Source organism: Musca domestica, unplaced genomic scaffold (assembly GCF_030504385.1).
Source record: "Musca domestica strain aabys unplaced genomic scaffold, Musca_domestica.polishedcontigs.V.1.1 222, whole genome shotgun sequence".
Lineage (NCBI taxonomy): Eukaryota > Metazoa > Arthropoda > Insecta > Diptera > Muscidae > Musca > Musca domestica.
Window position 1 is genome coordinate 110,419 of NW_026712264.1, and position 18,167 is coordinate 128,585.

Consider the following 18,167-nt stretch of genomic DNA (forward strand, 5'->3'; position numbering starts at 1 on the left):
TTTTTTAGTGCCAGACTTGCTTTCCAAAATTCTCTAGACACAGTAGTCCAACGGATTGGTATCCGAAGATTTTGGTGGCCATTGTGCGCTGGAAATGAAGCGAGGAACCTCATTTTATAACCATTCTTGGGTGGCGCGTGCTGCGTGCGGTGGTGTTGAGTCCTGTTGGAATGTCCAAGGTCTGCGGCCAAAATGTTTGCGTACCCAAGGCTTTAATATACCCTCCAGAATATTTTCGCGATAATATTCGGCATTTATTCGGATGCCACGGTCGATTAAGACGAGCTAAGAACGACCATCGGCTGTTATGGCGGCCCACACCATCACCATGGCCGGCGCTTGAGTTCTGGTGGCAAGTAAACACGATCAATTTGTTTATATACAAACTGCTGGACAACAAATGTTCTCTCATCGGAGAAACCCAAATTCGACTGTTCACCACTTTCGGTCAAGCGAAAAAACTCTTTAGCTCTTTTGAGTCTATTTTCTTTCTGTTGCGGTGAAAGTTCTTGCACTTTTTGGAATTTCAATGGCTTTACCCCGACCACATTTTTTAATATTTGCCGAATGGAATATTGCGATATGTTCAGCTCACGAGCCATTTTTCGACCACTGCGACGCGGGTTTCGATCAAGTCGCTTCTTTACTTTGCTTTCGAACCATGTTTTCTGCTGATGTTGCTGTTTTCTTCCATCCACTTCCTTGACGTCGGGCTACATTACCAGTATCACGGTAACGAGCGATGGTACGAGACACAAAAGATTTTTTCACATTTAAATGCTGGAGTGCTCTAATGCCACCTGTGGTTCTCCAGCCAAATATAAAGAATTGACACGATCACGCTTGAATAACATCACGAATAACTTTTTTCTGGAAAATTCTCACCGAAATGCTTTTGTACGCATGTAAACAATGCAATGAGCTGTCACTGGAATAACTTTAACAGCTGTCGGAGGAGTGGCTTAGAAATGACAGCTGTCTGAACTTGGTTGCTGTTTTTTCATCTCACCCTGTATATTTTTTAAGATATATAATTGCGTTGCAATTAAAAATGAGCTATTTCTTATTTAGATATGTTGTGCAGGTTCCATTTAGAGGCAGTTACTGCTACTTCCTTCAGCGGGGCTTTTATAGATATAAAGAAAAGAGGCAGTACAGGCGTTGAACACCAAACAAGGAACGAATAAAATACATTTCATGAGGAATAAAAGATAAAATAATCACGTTTACTTTAAACTCACTTTATGTCCTAGAAGAGCATTACAAGGGTCGTGAGCTTAGTTTTGTTAGCAGCTTATGTTGAGGAATTTTCTTTTTGGGCAAAACTGAGTTTGGCTCCCATGTTTTAAAATCGCCTGCTTCCATAGGATGTTACCATTATTTTCAGGATTGAGCTGTGAGATTTAGCATGTATCTTTTGTGTACGCACCTGTACCGCATCCTGGACGGTCGATGGTTGATTCTAGAAAGATGTATAACAATTGCAAACTTCACATGTGTTCGTAAATATTTTATGCATCCACTCAAATAAACAGTGCAAGCAAACAAAATAATTGCAATTTGCTATTTTTGCCAATTATAATATAATTAACTTTTTTAAGTGATTATTTTTGTTTTCTTCTTTTGCGTTTTCATATCCCATGCTAATTGAGCTCTTTTCGCGTTTTTATACTTTGAAAATAAAAAAAAAGCAACAAACGTTGAAAAGTTAAATAAACATATAAATTTTGATAAACAAAAAGAAACGTAAAAAAACTTAAAAAACACGTACAAAGCAATACGTAAAAAAACGAATTGCAGTTCATTGTCTTCAAATTCATTTAAAAATGTTTACAATATTGAACGAAATGACGTTATCGCATATCGTATATACAATGACGTTGTGTAGCGAAATTTTGAAATGCAGTTCAAAGAATGCAATTTCTAATTTTTTTTAGATGACAGTTTTATTTTGTTTTTTTTTGTTTTTAATATTGTTTTCAATAAGTCGTTAGAAATAGAGTGATTCCCGTAAAACTGATGTTCTAAAATGTAACATAAACAGCAAAAAGGATGAGTAGACAGTACAATACCTTTGGTCGCAGGTTTAAAAATTCGGTTATTTTTAAGGGCTGTAACCAGAGGCCTACTTTAGTCAGTATGGTAGGTTTGAAAGACCAATTAAAGAGGGTCTGTATTACTCGCCGGGCAGACGTTTCTCTCCCTCTAGATCATACAGGTCCTTTCTGACACGCCTGGTTAGGGTGCTCTGTTCAGCATAAAATGGTCCACGGGAGTTATGAGTAGGTACTCTGTTGAAGTTCATTTGACATTCTAACACGTCTGAATACTTTTCCATTGCGTTGCACTCGTGTTCGTCCATGTTTTTGTATAACTCCTGATATTCGTCTTTCGACTATTGATTGTGTTCTGATTTGTTTAAAAATCGGTGATAGAAAAGTGTTTATATAGCATAAAGTTTTCCTCTGGGCCCCTATGGAACAGTACCTCCCTATATCTGGTATTCTTATGATTTTAACCACATTTTCAACGATTTTTATACCCTCCACCATTCTATGGAGGGTATATTCTGGTCTGTATGTTGTAATCATTTGATAGTTGAGATAGAAGGCTAAAATTTTGCATAGATGCATTGTTTACCAGTAGGTTAAGTTCGTAAATGGGCCTTGTCGGTCCCAGTTTTCGTTTAGCCCCCATATAATGGTACATCCCGATATTCGGTATTTTCATGATTTTAGAGACAGTATTTACCGGAATTATTTCACATTTCATATTTAAAGTTCGTAATGGGTACTACAGTCTATGACAAACATTTTTGTATGCAGGTCCACGTCTTCGTATAGCCCTCATATAACGGTACCTCCCGATATTCGATATTTTAATGATTTTAGCGACATTTAGCAGGAATTATTTCAAATTTCGTATTTGAAGTTCAAAATAGATACTACAGCATATGACAGAAAATTGTCCATGCAGATCCACGCCTTCGTATAGCCCCCATATAACGGCACCTCCCGATATTGGGTATTTTGATGATTTTAGAGACTTTATTCACTGGAATTGTTTCAAATTTGATATTTAAAGTTTGTAATGGATATTACAGTCTATGAAAGAAAATTGTCCGTGCAGATCAACGCCTTCGTATAGCCCCATATAACGGCACCTCCCGATATTGGGTATTTTGGTGATTTAAGCGACATTAATCACCGAAATTATTTCAAATTTGGTATTTGAAGTTCGTAATGGATACTATAGCCTATGACAGAAGATTGTCTGTGCAGGTCCACGTTTTTGTATAGCCCTCATGGCATCTCCCTATATTCGGTATTTTGATGATTTTAACAACATTATTCACCGGAATTGTTTCAAATTTGGTATTTGAAATTCAAAATGGATACTACAGCCTATGACAGAAAATTATTTCTGTCACCGATTATAGTTCCCATTATGAACTTGAAATGCCAAATTTGAAACAATTCCGATGAATAATGTCGCTAAAATCATCAAAATACCGAATATAGGGATGTGCCGTTATATGGGGGCTATACGAAGACGTGGACTTGCACATACAATTTTCTGTCCTAGGTTTCGAACTTCAAATACCAAATTTGATACAATCCCGGTGAATAATGTCGCTAAAATCATGAAAATACCGAATATCGGGAGGTACTGTTATATGGGTACTATATGAAAACGTGGATCTACATGACCCATTTACGACTTAACCTGCCTACTGGCAAAATAAACATGTGTGTAAAATTTTAGCCTTCTATCTCAATTCGTTCGAAAGACGGACATCGCTAAATCGACTAAGAATTTTACGATGATCAAGAATATATATACTTTGTTTGGTCTGACATGAATATTTCGAGGAGTTACAAACAGAATGACAAAGTTAATATACCCTCCGTAGAATGGTGGAGGGTATAAAAACCAATGATTACTTCCTCTAATGCCTTTTGGGACCAATTGTCTCTTCATTTACGTATGTATGTAATTCTATGCCGATGAAAATTAAGCCTTTTGTTAAAAAAATCTGAAAAATGTTCAATTGTGTACCTTAAATAAATTTACATTATAATTGCCATTACCTCTCAATATCTTTTAATTTATAATTCCATCAATGCGCTCGCTACTTATTTCAATTACCTCCTTGAAATGTCTGTATGTATGTATTTTCATATTTCTAAACAGAATAGCAAATCAAATATTTGCCATTGTAGGTAGGTATCATCACTGTGTGGACTGTGTCCTTTTGTTGGAGCAGTACGAAGTGGAGACACAATGCATTTCGATGCAAACATCAATATGACCTACATTTCTGAACAACTGACATACTCTGCATGCAAACGAAAGTAGGTCAGATGTGTCGATGTACTCTCGTTCTCTCACACACACACACATACTCGCAAAATAAGTGACAGAAAAAAACGACACCAGTGCATCCTACCCAAACACAAGCCTTTGTAGTAACATGTCATATGTGCTTGTTATATACATGGATTTCCATAATAAACAGCAAATGTGTGGGTTACATATGTATGTGTGTATATGCATTGAGGAAGTACATAAGATGACCTTACTCCAATTTTATTTTACCTCCCATGCCCACCTTCAAGTGAAAGAATGACACACAAAAAATATATGCCATCATGTCAGACACGACAGACAATCACCAGTAACAACAGCAGCTATTCAAACATAAACTCATCAGTGCCGCCCTCTGATGAAGGCTACCACCAACCATGTCACCGTCACAAGGAAGCTGTATACTGATGAGGATTCATATTTTGTAGGCGTTCGCGTTGGTAGGACTTGTAAAACAATAGAATTAAATGGAAATTTAAATGAATTGATGATACGAGGAAGACAATTTAATTGAAATTTTATTGACTTGAAGTCAATAAGGAAAGAAGAAGCAATCATGCAAGGAAAACCAAAGACAAATATTAATTTAATGTAGTTGTTTTTTAAACATTTGACATTTTTGAAGAAGCATAAGGAAAAAATGGACCGATATTTAAATTTTTACAATAAATGTAAAATATGAATATATTTATTATTAAGTATCTCATTGTGAATTTCGATCTCGAATAATTTTTCAAACAAATTCGCCTTTTTTCTCTTTCAAAAAAAAAAAAAAAAAAAGCAAACAAATCTTTAAACAATCGAATATTTCGATCCAAATTTTCCTTCCGAAAAAAGATTTTAAAACTCTTTTTTTTTTAGGAAAAAAATCATAAAAAATTGTATTCCCGTCTACAGCTTTCCAAAATTCCAAATATTGTTCTTTAGCTATACCTCAGGAAAATTCCTAAAAATCTACGTTTTAGGCATTGATAGACCTATCAAAAAAACTAAAAATCATGATGAATGGCTCTGTAGTTGATTGTTTTTTTGTTTTTAGAATCCGCGGTAATCCACGCATAAGCCTAAAAAACGTTTGTGGCTTTGCAATTCTTAAAAAATCCACGTTTTTGGCTCTAATAGGCCTTTTAGATGATTCTGTAAAAGGTACAAATGTTGGGTCTGATAGTCCTTTAGATAAATCATTTAAAAGATACACCCTTATGTCGCTATTTTTATTTATTAAATCCGAGTTTGGGCTCTGATAGTCATTTAAGAAAACTGTTAAAATATCCACGTTTTTGTCTCTAAAATTCCTTAAAAAAATTTGAGGTTGTGTCTCTGATAGTCCTTTAAAAAAATTGTATAAAAATCCACGTTTATGTCTTTAAAAAAAATCCGGGATTGTGGCTTTGACAGTTATTTTAAAAATCCAAATTTGTGGCTCTGTAAGTCCTTTAAAAAAATCATTTAAAAATCCACGTTTATGTCTTTAAAAAAACCGGGTTGTGGCTTTGACAGTTATTTTAAAAATCCAAATTTGTGGCTCCGATAGTCCTTTAAATAAATCATTTAAAAAATCCAGGTCTATGGCTCTGACAGTTATTAAAAAAATTAAAAATCCAAATTTTAAAAATCCACGTTTATGTCTTTAAAATTCTTAAAAAAATAGGCTTGTAGCTTTGATAGTTATTTTATTTTTTTTTTTTTTTAAATCCAAATTTGTGGCTCTATTATTCTTTAAAAGGTTCTTAAAAAATCCAAGCTTGTGGTTCTGACAGTCGTTTTTAAAAATTCTTTAAAAACTGCAAGTTTGTGGCTCTAAAATTCTTTTAAAAATGGATGTTTGTGGTTCTGATAGTCCTTTAAAAAATACTCGTGTGAGGCTCAAATAGTCCTTTTATTTTTATACCCTCCAACATAGTATGGCTCACATATAACGGTACCTCCCGATATTCGGTATTTTGTTAATTTTGGCGACATTTTTTACCGGAATTGATTCAAATTTGCCGTTTGAAATTCATAATGGATACTACAGCCCGTGACAGAAAATTGTCTGTGCAGGTCCACGACCAATATAACGGTACCTCCCTATATTCGGAATTTTGATGATTTTATCGACATTATTCACCGAATGTTTTTCACTCAAGTTTCGCATTTGAATTTTCTAATGGTTTATGACAAAAGTTGCTCATGCAGGTCGACGTCGTCATATAGACCCTAAAATAACAGCTACATTCGGTATTTTTAAAATTTTAACAGAATTGTTAACGGATTTTATTGTTTTTGAGAATTGCCAAAATCGTTCCAAATTGTGGAGAGTATTCAAAGATCGGCCCGGCCGAACTTACAGCTTTTTATTTGTTAAAATGCACGTTGGTGGCTTAGATAGTCCTTTTAAAAAAATCTTCACAAATCCACAAGGTTTGAGGCTTTGATAGTCTTTTTAAATAATTCTTTAATAAATCCAAGTTTATGGCTCTGATAGTTTATTTTTTTTAATCCATGTTTGTGGCTCCGATAATCCTTATACATTTTTAAATGAACGTTTGTGGCTCCGACGGTCCTTTTAAAAAATTCTTTAAAAACTCCAAGTTTGTGGTTCTAAAATTCTTTTAAAAGTCCACTTTTGTGGCTCTGATGGTTCTTGAAATTCTTAAAAAATCTACATCTGTAGCTCTAATATTCCTTTTAAAAAATCCACGCCTGTAGCACTAATGTTCCTTTTAAAAAATCTTTAAAAAATTTACGTCTGTGGCTCTGATGGTTCTTGAAATTCTTAAAAAATCTACATCTGTAGCTCTAATATTCCTTTTAAAAAATCCAAGCCTGTAGCACTAATGTTCCTTTTAAAAAATCTTTAAAAAATTTACGTCTGTGGCTCTGGTGGTTCTTGAAATTCTTAAAAAATCTACACCTGTAGCTCTAATATTCCTTTTAAAAAATCCACGCCTGTAGCACTAATGTTCCTTTTAAAAAATCTTTAAAAAATTTACGTCTGTGGCTCTTATAATTCTTTAAAAAAATCTACGCCTGTATCTCTAATAGTCCTGTTAATAATATCATTAAAAAATCCACGCCTGTGGCTTTAATAGTCCTGTTAATAATATCATTAAAAAATCCACGCCTGTGGCTTTAATAGTCCTGTTAATAATATCATTAAAAAATCCACGTCTATGGCTCTAAAAGTCCTGTTAATAAAATCTTTAAAAAATCCACGCCTGTGGCTCTAATAGCCCTGTTAATAAAATCTTTAACAAGTCTACGTCTGTGGCTCTAATAATCCTTTAAAAGAAATTTAAAAAAAAATTCACGTCTGTGGCTGTAATAATCCTTTAAAAAGTCTTTAAAAAATCCACGCCTGTGGCTCTATTAGTCCTTTTAAAAATCCACGTCTGTATCTTCGGCCTTCTCGGCTGGGACACGTTTCGTCCGACACACCTTACGACTAGGTAAAAAATACACTCGTACCTCCTCGAATCGCTTATTTTTGGCTGCTAACCTTTCGATTTTCACAGTAAGTTCCCTGACCATTGCGTCTTCGGGATTCGTAGCGATAAAGCTCATCACACTAGTTTGTCAAGCCGTCGGATTTCAGGGATTCATCAAACAAGAACCAAAATTGTTATATCTGGCGAGCTACAATTAAAGAATGTTCCTCAACAAGATATTGTGTACCCATATTATGTGTACATTTTATATCTCAAACCGGATGATGGAAGGTAATTAACAAAGTTAGGTACCTAAAATTTTTAAATAATAATTTTCAAGATCGAAATCAGTCTCCTTCAATAGTTTACATTGAAAACAGTTGCATATCAACAATACCTATTACACATTTCATAGGAACTATTATTTTTTTCCTTAAACGTACTTTTTTCACCCCTACTCCCACTGTGCCTGGTTATCGCCCACATATGTATGTCCGAGCATTGAACGCTGACAATATGCATATTCTTGCTTTTCTTAATTTGTTGCTCATTGTGTCTTCCCGTTTGCTGATTCTCAAGTATCTTTGTTTCTGTTCGTTTTTTTTTTTTTCTTCTGATTATTCATTTATCCATTTTTAATTGTTATTTACAATTATTCATAATTTCTCTTAAACTATAGCCGCATTGTCGGATGACGATGATGGCGACGACGTCGAGTGCAGCTGAAATTGCATAAAACTTTATAACGCTACGGCATTTACATTTTACACTTGACAAGAATGTGTGTTTGTTTATATGTTCACATGTGTATGTGGGGTTTCAATACATTTGATATCGATTTCTCTCTTGGCTTTGTTGATAATTATCTCGGAAGGTACCCATCCGGAAGGCGAACTATGAAGAGTACCAATTCGGTACTTATGTTTATTACTAGAAGATCTCCAAAAATAATACTTTAATATTAAAAATATATTAAATATTAAAATATTAAAATTACTTTAATATTAAAAAAATTAAAACCTTGAAAAGCCTTATTTTATAGAAGACCAGTAAGAGGTCTTCGTTTCATAGAATATCCGAAAAATGTGTTCTGAACATAGACAAGCCTGCATTAAGGCTCCAATGGAATGAAACCCTGAACGTGGTCCACTATATTTAGCAGAAATTAATAGGGATTTTTATCCCTAGAAAACCTACAATGTTTGATAATCTAAAAATCTAAAAAGACTTATATCTATAGAAGACCTCCCAAATGACTTCTATCAATCGAAGCTCTTAAGAAAGCTATATTTTAAAAGGCTTTCCATATATTTATACTTATTGACGGCCCCCAAAAGGGGTTGTAGATCTGTTAGTTCTTATTATTAGTAAATCAATAGTGACACATTGGTGTACGTCACTTTGTACGCATGCACTTTTAGTTTAAATACCTTGCAATTTTTTCGCTTTTTTCTTGACTTTGGCACACTCTAAAGAGACTTGTCAACGTATTAGTTTCGTACGCAAACCTTCGACATTCATTGGTGTCTCATTCCGTCACGTCACAGAAATACACGTGTCGCTGTTTACGGCACGTTCTCTGGTGATGTAAATTTCGTCATTGTTGGCGTGATATATTGAACTTTTAGATATTTTGCATAGCCAGCATTTTGACCTCTGCGGCGATAGAAACATCCAAAAAATCTGTAAAGTTCGATCGGGTGGAACTTTTTTTACTCTTCATTATTTGAAAACTAGCACTTTTGAAAATATGTTTATAAGTGAATTTTCGAAAGGACTATCAGTGGCACAAACATGGATTTTAAAAGCAATTTTATTTTAATTTATAGGACAAAACGAACCACAATATTTTTTAAAGCATTTTTAAAAGGACTATCCGAACCACAAACTTGGATTTTTTAAAGAATTTTTAAAGGACTATTAGAACTACAAACGTGGATTTTTTAATGAATTTTCGAAAGGACTATCAGAACCACTAACGTGGATTTTTTTAAAGAATTTTTAAAAGGACTATCCGAACCACGAACATAGATTTTTTAAAGATTTTTTAAAAAGTCTATCAGATCCACAAACGTGTTGTTTTAAAGAATTTTCCTAAATGTTTTATTGGACTATCAGGGTCATAAGCGTGGATTTCTTTACAGAAGTGTTCACAAGGACTATCAGAGCCTCATTTAGGAAAATTTTTCTAAAAGACTATCAGAGCAAAAAGCAAATTTTTTTACAAAATCCGCGTTTGAGGCTCCGAATGACCTTTGAAAAATCCTTGAAAAAATCGACGTATGTGGCTCGGAGAGTCCCTCAAACATGGATTTTTTAATGAATTTTTAAAATGACTATCAGAACCACAAACGTAGATTTTTTTACAAAATTTTTAAAAGGTCTATCAGATCTACAAACGTGTTTTTTTAAAGAATTTTTCTAAATGTTTTAATGGACTATCAGAGACATAAGCGTGGATTTCTTTACAGAATTTTTCACAGGGACTATCAGAGTCCGATCTAGGATAATTTTTCTAAAAGATTATCAGAGCCAAAAACTTGGATTTTTTATACACAAAATAAGATTATTTAAAGAATTTTTCTAAAATACTCTCAGAGCCACAATCGAGGATTAGATAAAATCTAAAGGACTATCAGAGCCCCAAACGCGGGTTTTTTTAAATATTAATTCTAAAAGACTATCAGAAACTAAAGTGTGGATTTTTTTATTTTTGTTTAAAATATTTCTGAAGAACTTTTTCCATAGAAAGACTAATTTTTAATTTTTTTTCTCAAACTCCTTGAAAAAAAAAATAATATGAAAAATATAACAAGTAAAAAAACATTAAGTTCGGCCGGGCCAAACTTTTAATACCCTCCACCTTAGGGTAAAAGAAACATTAGAAGAATTGTGGCAAAAACCATTAAAATACCGAATATCGGGAGGTACCGTTATATGGGGGCTATATCAAATCATGGACCTATACATACAATGTTTCGCCAACGGAGATAGAACCCATTATGACTACAAATACCAATTTTCAGACAAATCCGTGAAAACATGTGGCAAAAATCATCAAATTACCGAATGTCGGGAGATACCGTTATATGGGGGCTACACCAAAACGTGGACCTATAATTACAATGACGAACTGGGACCCATTATGATCTACAACTACCTATTTTCAGAGTAATTCTTGAAAAAATGTGTCAAAAATGATCAAAATACCGAATATTGGGAGGTACCGTTATATGGGGGCTATACCAAAACGTGGACCTATACATGCAATATTCCGCCACACGAACTAGAACCCATTATGACCCACAAATACCAATTTTTAGACAAATCAGTGAAAAAATGTGGCAAAAACCATCAAAATACCAAATATTGGGAGGTACCGTTATATGGGGGCTATACCAAATCATGGACCCATACTTGCAATGTTTTGCCACCGGAGCTGGAACCCATTACGACCAACAAATCATGATTTTTAGACAAATCCGTGAAAAAATGTGTCAAAAAAAAAAAAATAAAGTACTGAATATCGGGAGGTACCTTTATATGGTGGCTATACCAAAACGTGGACCCATACATGCAATGTTTTGCCACACGCAGAGGGACCCATTATGACCTACAAGTACCAATTTTCAGACAAATCCGTGAAAAAATGTGGCATAAATAATCAAAATACCGAATATCGGGAGGTACCGTTATATGGGGACTGTACCAGAACGTGGACCGATATATCTCATTTTCAATACCAACTATCCTAGACACACTACAAATAGCTCTGCTAAAATTTGGCGATCTACGTCAAATAATGTGGGCTGTATCGTGATTTCAACAGACAGACGAAGAGACAGACAGACAGACGGACAGACAGACAGATAGACAGACGGACATCGTTAAATCGACTTAGAATTTTATGCTGATTATGAATATATGTAATTTATGGGGTCTACGACGAATATTTAAGGATGTTACAAATGGAATGACAAAGTTAATATACCCTCGTTTCCAAGGTGGAGGGTATAAAAATACCGAATGTGTTGTGGTGCTATACGAAAACCGGATCCTTTATAAAAAAAATATCTGTCATATATTGTGGTACCTATCGTAAATTCTAAATACCAACTTCAGAATAATTCTGTGAAAATTTGGCTAATATCACCGTTATATGGGTTCTATACCATCACTGCACCTATAAACAATAACGGCCTTCAGTGTCATTTTATATATAATATCAAGATAAAGACTTAGAAGGCTGTTTGGTAAGAAGATACTGGAGTAAAAATATCTCGCGAACGGGAGTGCTCGAGGAGCACACGTTTTTCTAAAAGTTTACTCTCCACTATATACTGGAAAATAAGAAATATAGTAAGAATTTACACCAGGAGTGGAATCGAATGATAAATAATATATATTTTTTCCTCTTGCTGGAATTGAACCATCTCAAATTTGAGCCAGCTTCAATGTCACTCGAATTCAAACGGGCATTTCTGAGCTCTGATTAATGTATATTTAGCTGTAAAATGATGAATATTTAGCTGTATCTTCAATTTAGTGGTTTTCTAATTATCTATTAGCAAACCATTTGCAAGATTCCCAATTCAGTTAAATACCTTTGTGAGGGAAGGAATGAACTTAGCTGAACATAAGACTCTTTTCGTTTCTTCTGATCAGCAGCAAATGTTTACATTCACAAAAAAAAGATTTAAAATATTTTATAGATTCATTTCCACAGTCTCTGGTATGGAGTTGCATATTTAAAGGAGAAGTGCAACATTATTGCCACATTCTATCGATTCCTCTGGTTCCACAAACACAAGGAAAGAAAGCCATAAATAAAGTTTGCTTTCATTGCTCTATAGCCGCCATTATATTTTACATTCGCCTTTACTACCTTTTCACATTGGTCATAAAACTAATGAAAAAGAAACACGAAAACTCCTGCAAACAGGATGATACCGAAAAGGAGTTGACTATTCACTACTACTTTTGACACCATTACTGCAACAATGTAAAGAGCCAATAAACTACAAAATTCTTTCTTCTTTTTTTCCTGCCAATCAAAATAGCAATTATAAATAAATGCTCTGATTAACCATTGAAAATCATGAAAAATAATAAAAAAGAAGGAAAGGTAATTTTTTTATTTTCGGGAAATCAACCCAGTAAATATTCTCCCTTAAAAATAGATTATTCCAAACACACACATACTTCCTATTTCCCTTTAAAAAAAAAATCACTTGATCCTTTCACCACCACAACGTTCGACCATTGAGATCAATGAAGTGTGATAACTTGTTTTAATGTGAAACCGAATTTTCCTGAATTTCCATCCCCCAGAATGGGAGCTCAAATAACATCTGTTTGAAAGGATGAAAATGTGTTTTTTTTCATTCTAAATTGTTTGTTACGCCTGTCAAATCTTGTTGTTTTTCTGTTGGCATAAATAAAATACAGAGATGTGGGTCGACATGCACTCAGCAATAAAACCGGATGTGTTCAGTGTTAAGGTTAAAAATTGGTTTGGACTCTTTTTTGTTAAGGAAATAATAAATAAGTCTTTAGGGAGTTTTTATATTAATGAAATTTTTTAAAAATTCCATGAATTTTTTTACCCTACAACACTATGTGTTGGGGGTATTATAAGTTTGATTGGGCCAGAATGTATGTAACACCTCGAAATATTGGTTTCCCATATAGGAAAGTATATATGGATCTTCCTAGCTCGCCGAGCTGAGTCGATCTAGCTATGTATGTCCGTCCGTCCGTCTATCCATGTTAATTTGTAATCACGCTACAGGTCGCAATTATGGCTCGATCCTTACGAAATTTTGGACGAAGGTGGGGTTAGGGTCAGAATAGAAGCCTATTTCTTTTGGAGATGATCGCCAAATGTTTAGGGGTTGAAATGGACCAAATACTGAAAAAATGTCGGATTTTGCAGTAGCTATACAGGTCGCAATTATAGATCAATCGACGCGGAATTTCGCATGTAGCTAGAGTTTAGGGCGGGGAAGAAGCCTACCAATTTGGGTGGTCATCGGATAGTATTTAGCGGGTAAAATAGGCCATATCTTTTGTGTTGAAAAAATTCAAAATTTTTCATTAAACCGTGAATATTTTAAATCCCGGCGAAATCACAAAGCCATCACAAGGTTACTTCTGATCTTTACATTGATCTTAACATCCAACAAATCGGATATATAGCAAAATAGGTGCGATATATATGTCTATCAAAGAAGATATGTTTAAAAGATCTCTTATATGTCGAGAACGGCTGAACTGATTTCGACAGTTCTCATTAATTCAGAATGGCCTCTTGGCAGGAAAGAAAAAACGTCTAAAAAATCGCATAAAAATATCTCTCCAAAGATGAAAATATTGATTTTGTAACATTTGCTCATATTTTTTTCAATTTTGTCATATTTTTGGCATATTTTCATTTTGAATTAAACATTTGGTAATATTTCTACAGCTAACAAAACTAAGTAGTTAGGATATCAGCATATCATATACAGATCGCATTTATGGCCCGATCCTTACGAAATTTTGCATGGCGATAAGATGAGGGTCAGAATAGAAGCCTACTCTTTTTGGAGATGATCGCCATATATTTAGGGGTTGAAATGGACCAAAAAACTGCAAAATTGTCGGTAGGTCGTAATTATCGCCCGATCCTCACGCACATTTGAATGGGGGTTCCCGCACATTGCAAAAGCCAAGCAGTTTCGGATGGCCATCCAAAAATATTCAATGTGTGAAATAGTTTGCCAACTTTTGTAGACAAAATACGAAAATGTACATTCCAGTGACTTTTTGGAGAATTCACAAATACAGAAAAGACGCACTTCTGACTATTTCGTTAACGCTGATTTCGTTGAAGATTATAGTCAAATGTCTGTATCTCATATAGATGCGTTTCAGTCAAAAACCAATAATAAATGTTAATCTTTTGCCACTTCTGAAATATTATAGGTCTTTGGGTAATATTGGTTCCATATATAGGAAGACCATTTACGTGCAACATCTACCAATAAATTGGAAATGAGCAAATTAGTTTAAGTTGCTATTATTCGAAAATTAGAGAACGAAACCTGATGGTTTTCTTTTATTATTTGTCACAATATCTTGTGGAATTCTGTCGAGTATTTCGCCTATATAAACTGTATGGTTTATTATAGTGTTGTAGGGTATTCAACGGTCGGCCCCGCTCGACTGTAGCCTTTGCTTACTTGTTAATTACAAAATTTGTTTAAGAAATTGTAATTGTGGCCCAAAATGGAAACTCTTTTTAAGACTTGCCGTGTTTCAGACATTCGGATGAACTCTTTAACATAATTGATGGGGCATGAAATGTCCTCAAAAGGATTCTATAACATCGATCTAAATTAGATAATAATATTACAATGTACCAAGTTTGGACCAAATTGGATACTTACTTCGAGATTTATTATGCGCACCAGCCAGACAGATAGATGGACGGTCGGACATCGCTAAATCGACACCAAATGTTCAGAAACGGATTTGTTCCAAATAGACCCAGGGTCTAACACCGTTATTTCGATGAGGCACGTTTTGGTTTCACCCTCTTTTGCCATATGGCTGAGACAGACAGATGGACAGATTCCAAATGTCCTGAAACGGATTCTGTCCAAAGAGGCCCGTATCAAATGATATATACTCTCTCTAGCAATATGGCTGAGGGTATAAAAATGGTATCGGCTAAATGTATGCATGCATACATCTGTCGGCAAAACGGCCGATACACCATAGTATGGAGTGTATATTAAGTTTGTCATTCGGTTTGCAACACCTCGAAATATACATTTTAGAACAAATATATTCTTGATCAGCATAAAATTCTATGTCGATATGTCGTCCGTCTGTGGAAATCACTCTAGCTTCCGAGCGAAATTAAAAAAAAAACTCAATTTTACTTATGTCTGCAGGACTTTTGGTATTGAAAATGGGTAATAATGTACCTCACAGAAAATTGTCTCTGCAGGGGTACGTCTTCGTATAGCCCTCATATAACGTTACCTCCCGATATTCGGTATTTTAACGATTTTAGCGACATTATTCACCGGCATTGTTTCAAATTTGGTATTTGAAGTTCGTAATGAACACTACGGCCTATGACAGAAAATTGTCTGTGCAGGCCTACGTCTTCGTATAGCCCTCATATAACGTTACCTCCCGATATTCGGTATTTTGATGATTTTTGCCACATGAATCACCGGAATTGTTTCAAATTTAGTATTTGAAGTTCGTAATGGATACTACAGCCTAAGAAAGAAAATTATCTGTGCTGGTCCACGTCTTCGTATAGCCACATATAGCGATACCTCCCGATATTCGGTATTTTAATGATTTTTTTGGTATTTGAAGTTCGTAATGGATACTATAGCCTAAGACAGAAAATAAAACGGTACCTCCCAATATTTGGTATTTTGATGATTTTAGCGACATTATTCACCGGAATTGTTTCAAATTTCGTAGTTGAAGTTCGCAATGTATACTACAACCTAAGACAGTAAATTGTCTGTGCAGATCTACGTCTTCGTATAGCCCCCATATAATGGTACCTCCCGATATTCGGTATTTTGGTGATTTTAGCTACATTACTCACCGATTTTTTTAAGTTTCGCATTTGAATATATATACCGGCCCATGTCGTCGTATAGACTACATTTGGTATTTTTTAAGATTTTAACAGAATTTTTAAAGAATTTTATTGTTTTGAGAATTCGTTCCAAATAGTGGAGGGTATTCAAAGTTCGACCCGGCCGAACTTACAGCTTTTTTACGTGTTTTTTTTTTTCATTTTTACGCTTAACAAGATCTAATGAAAAATATTGTTGCACTTGAAGATTCTGTTGCAATTCGGTCAATAGAATTAAAGGAGAGAAAAAAAGACCTAAACATCGCTCCATGATTCTTTGGAACATATTCGAGTAAATTAACATCGTTTAAACAAATTTCCATCCCTCTTGAAATGCACAAAACAAAGTGTCACAGAGTGATAGAGTGTAAATTTGATAGACGGAAGAATATTAGGGCGTTTATATGTGTCTATCATTCCAAACTCTCTGCTGGTGGTATGGCATGAGCAAGTGTCGGTTACTTTGCCTAAATGATCCATGTAGGGGGTGCCTCTCTCAGCCACCCCTGGTCTGGCGACAAATTTTGTCGGACGGACCACAAGCGAAGATTTCAATTTGGTATTTATTTAATGCATTTGGTTTTCCGGAGTAATAATTCCCATCATGGAGAGGCAGCTGGTTGGGATATGAAGAAAAGTCTCATACAAGCTGAGTGTGTGCGCTCGAAGATATTTGAAGTGGCATTCAGTTGTAATATTTTTACGGAACAATAGAGAGACATAACTAGGGATGAATATCCCAAATTCGACGGAGAAAATAATTCCCAATAGATTATTTTAATGAACGATTTATAGCACAATGTAATTTGTCAGAACAAAACTTCTAATTTAAATAATATGGTTTAGAATATTGGCATACAATTAGGCATTTGGCTTTTTATATTCTAAAAGTTACAATTCGTACATCTTAATATTTAAATCAATAGTGGATACAGTATAGAACTGGGATATGTCGGTCCAATCTTTCTTATGCCTTCTATACAAACAGACCTAATTTTGAAAATATAATAAAAAAATCTAACCACAAAACAAGCGAAAGGAGTGCCTGATGTTGTCTTAGCTATCGAACATAGATCAAGTACAAAAACTATTAGTTATTATTACACTGTACCATAAAAAAGTAATTATAGGAAAAATCCAGCAGATTATGAAACTAGAGCTAAAAAAGATGGCACGTGCATTTGCGTTTTGAAAGTTCATATCGCAAAGCAACCTAAATAGATAGGGTAAGTTCCACACTTTTCCACATTTTTTTTAAATTTAAGATTCCTTCAAATCCGTCGGCAATATGACGAGGATTATTTTGGTGGACCATGTTAACCCTGGAGTGGGTCAACAAAGAGGTATTTTCCGTACTTTTTTATTAATGGTTAGACACTCCATTTAAATGAGATCATACTAAATCAATATACAGGGTAAGATAAAAAACTGCAACAAAATCAAACGCCTAAATTTTTATTTGTTTTGTTTCTAAATTTTATTGAACGAAGGCAATAAATGTCGGGAATAGCATAAAATAAAAATTAAAAATAAGTTTAGATTTGTTCGAATTGGTCACCTTTGGCACGAATTATGACATTCAAACGGCCAATGAAACCGTCACACGCTGGCCCAAATGTTGCTCTGCGGTATTTTGGCCTATTCCCCTCGAAGCGCTTGCTTGAGGTGATCGACACTTTGGCATTTTTTAGTGCCACCCTTCCTTTCCAAAATACTCCAGACACAATTGTCCAACG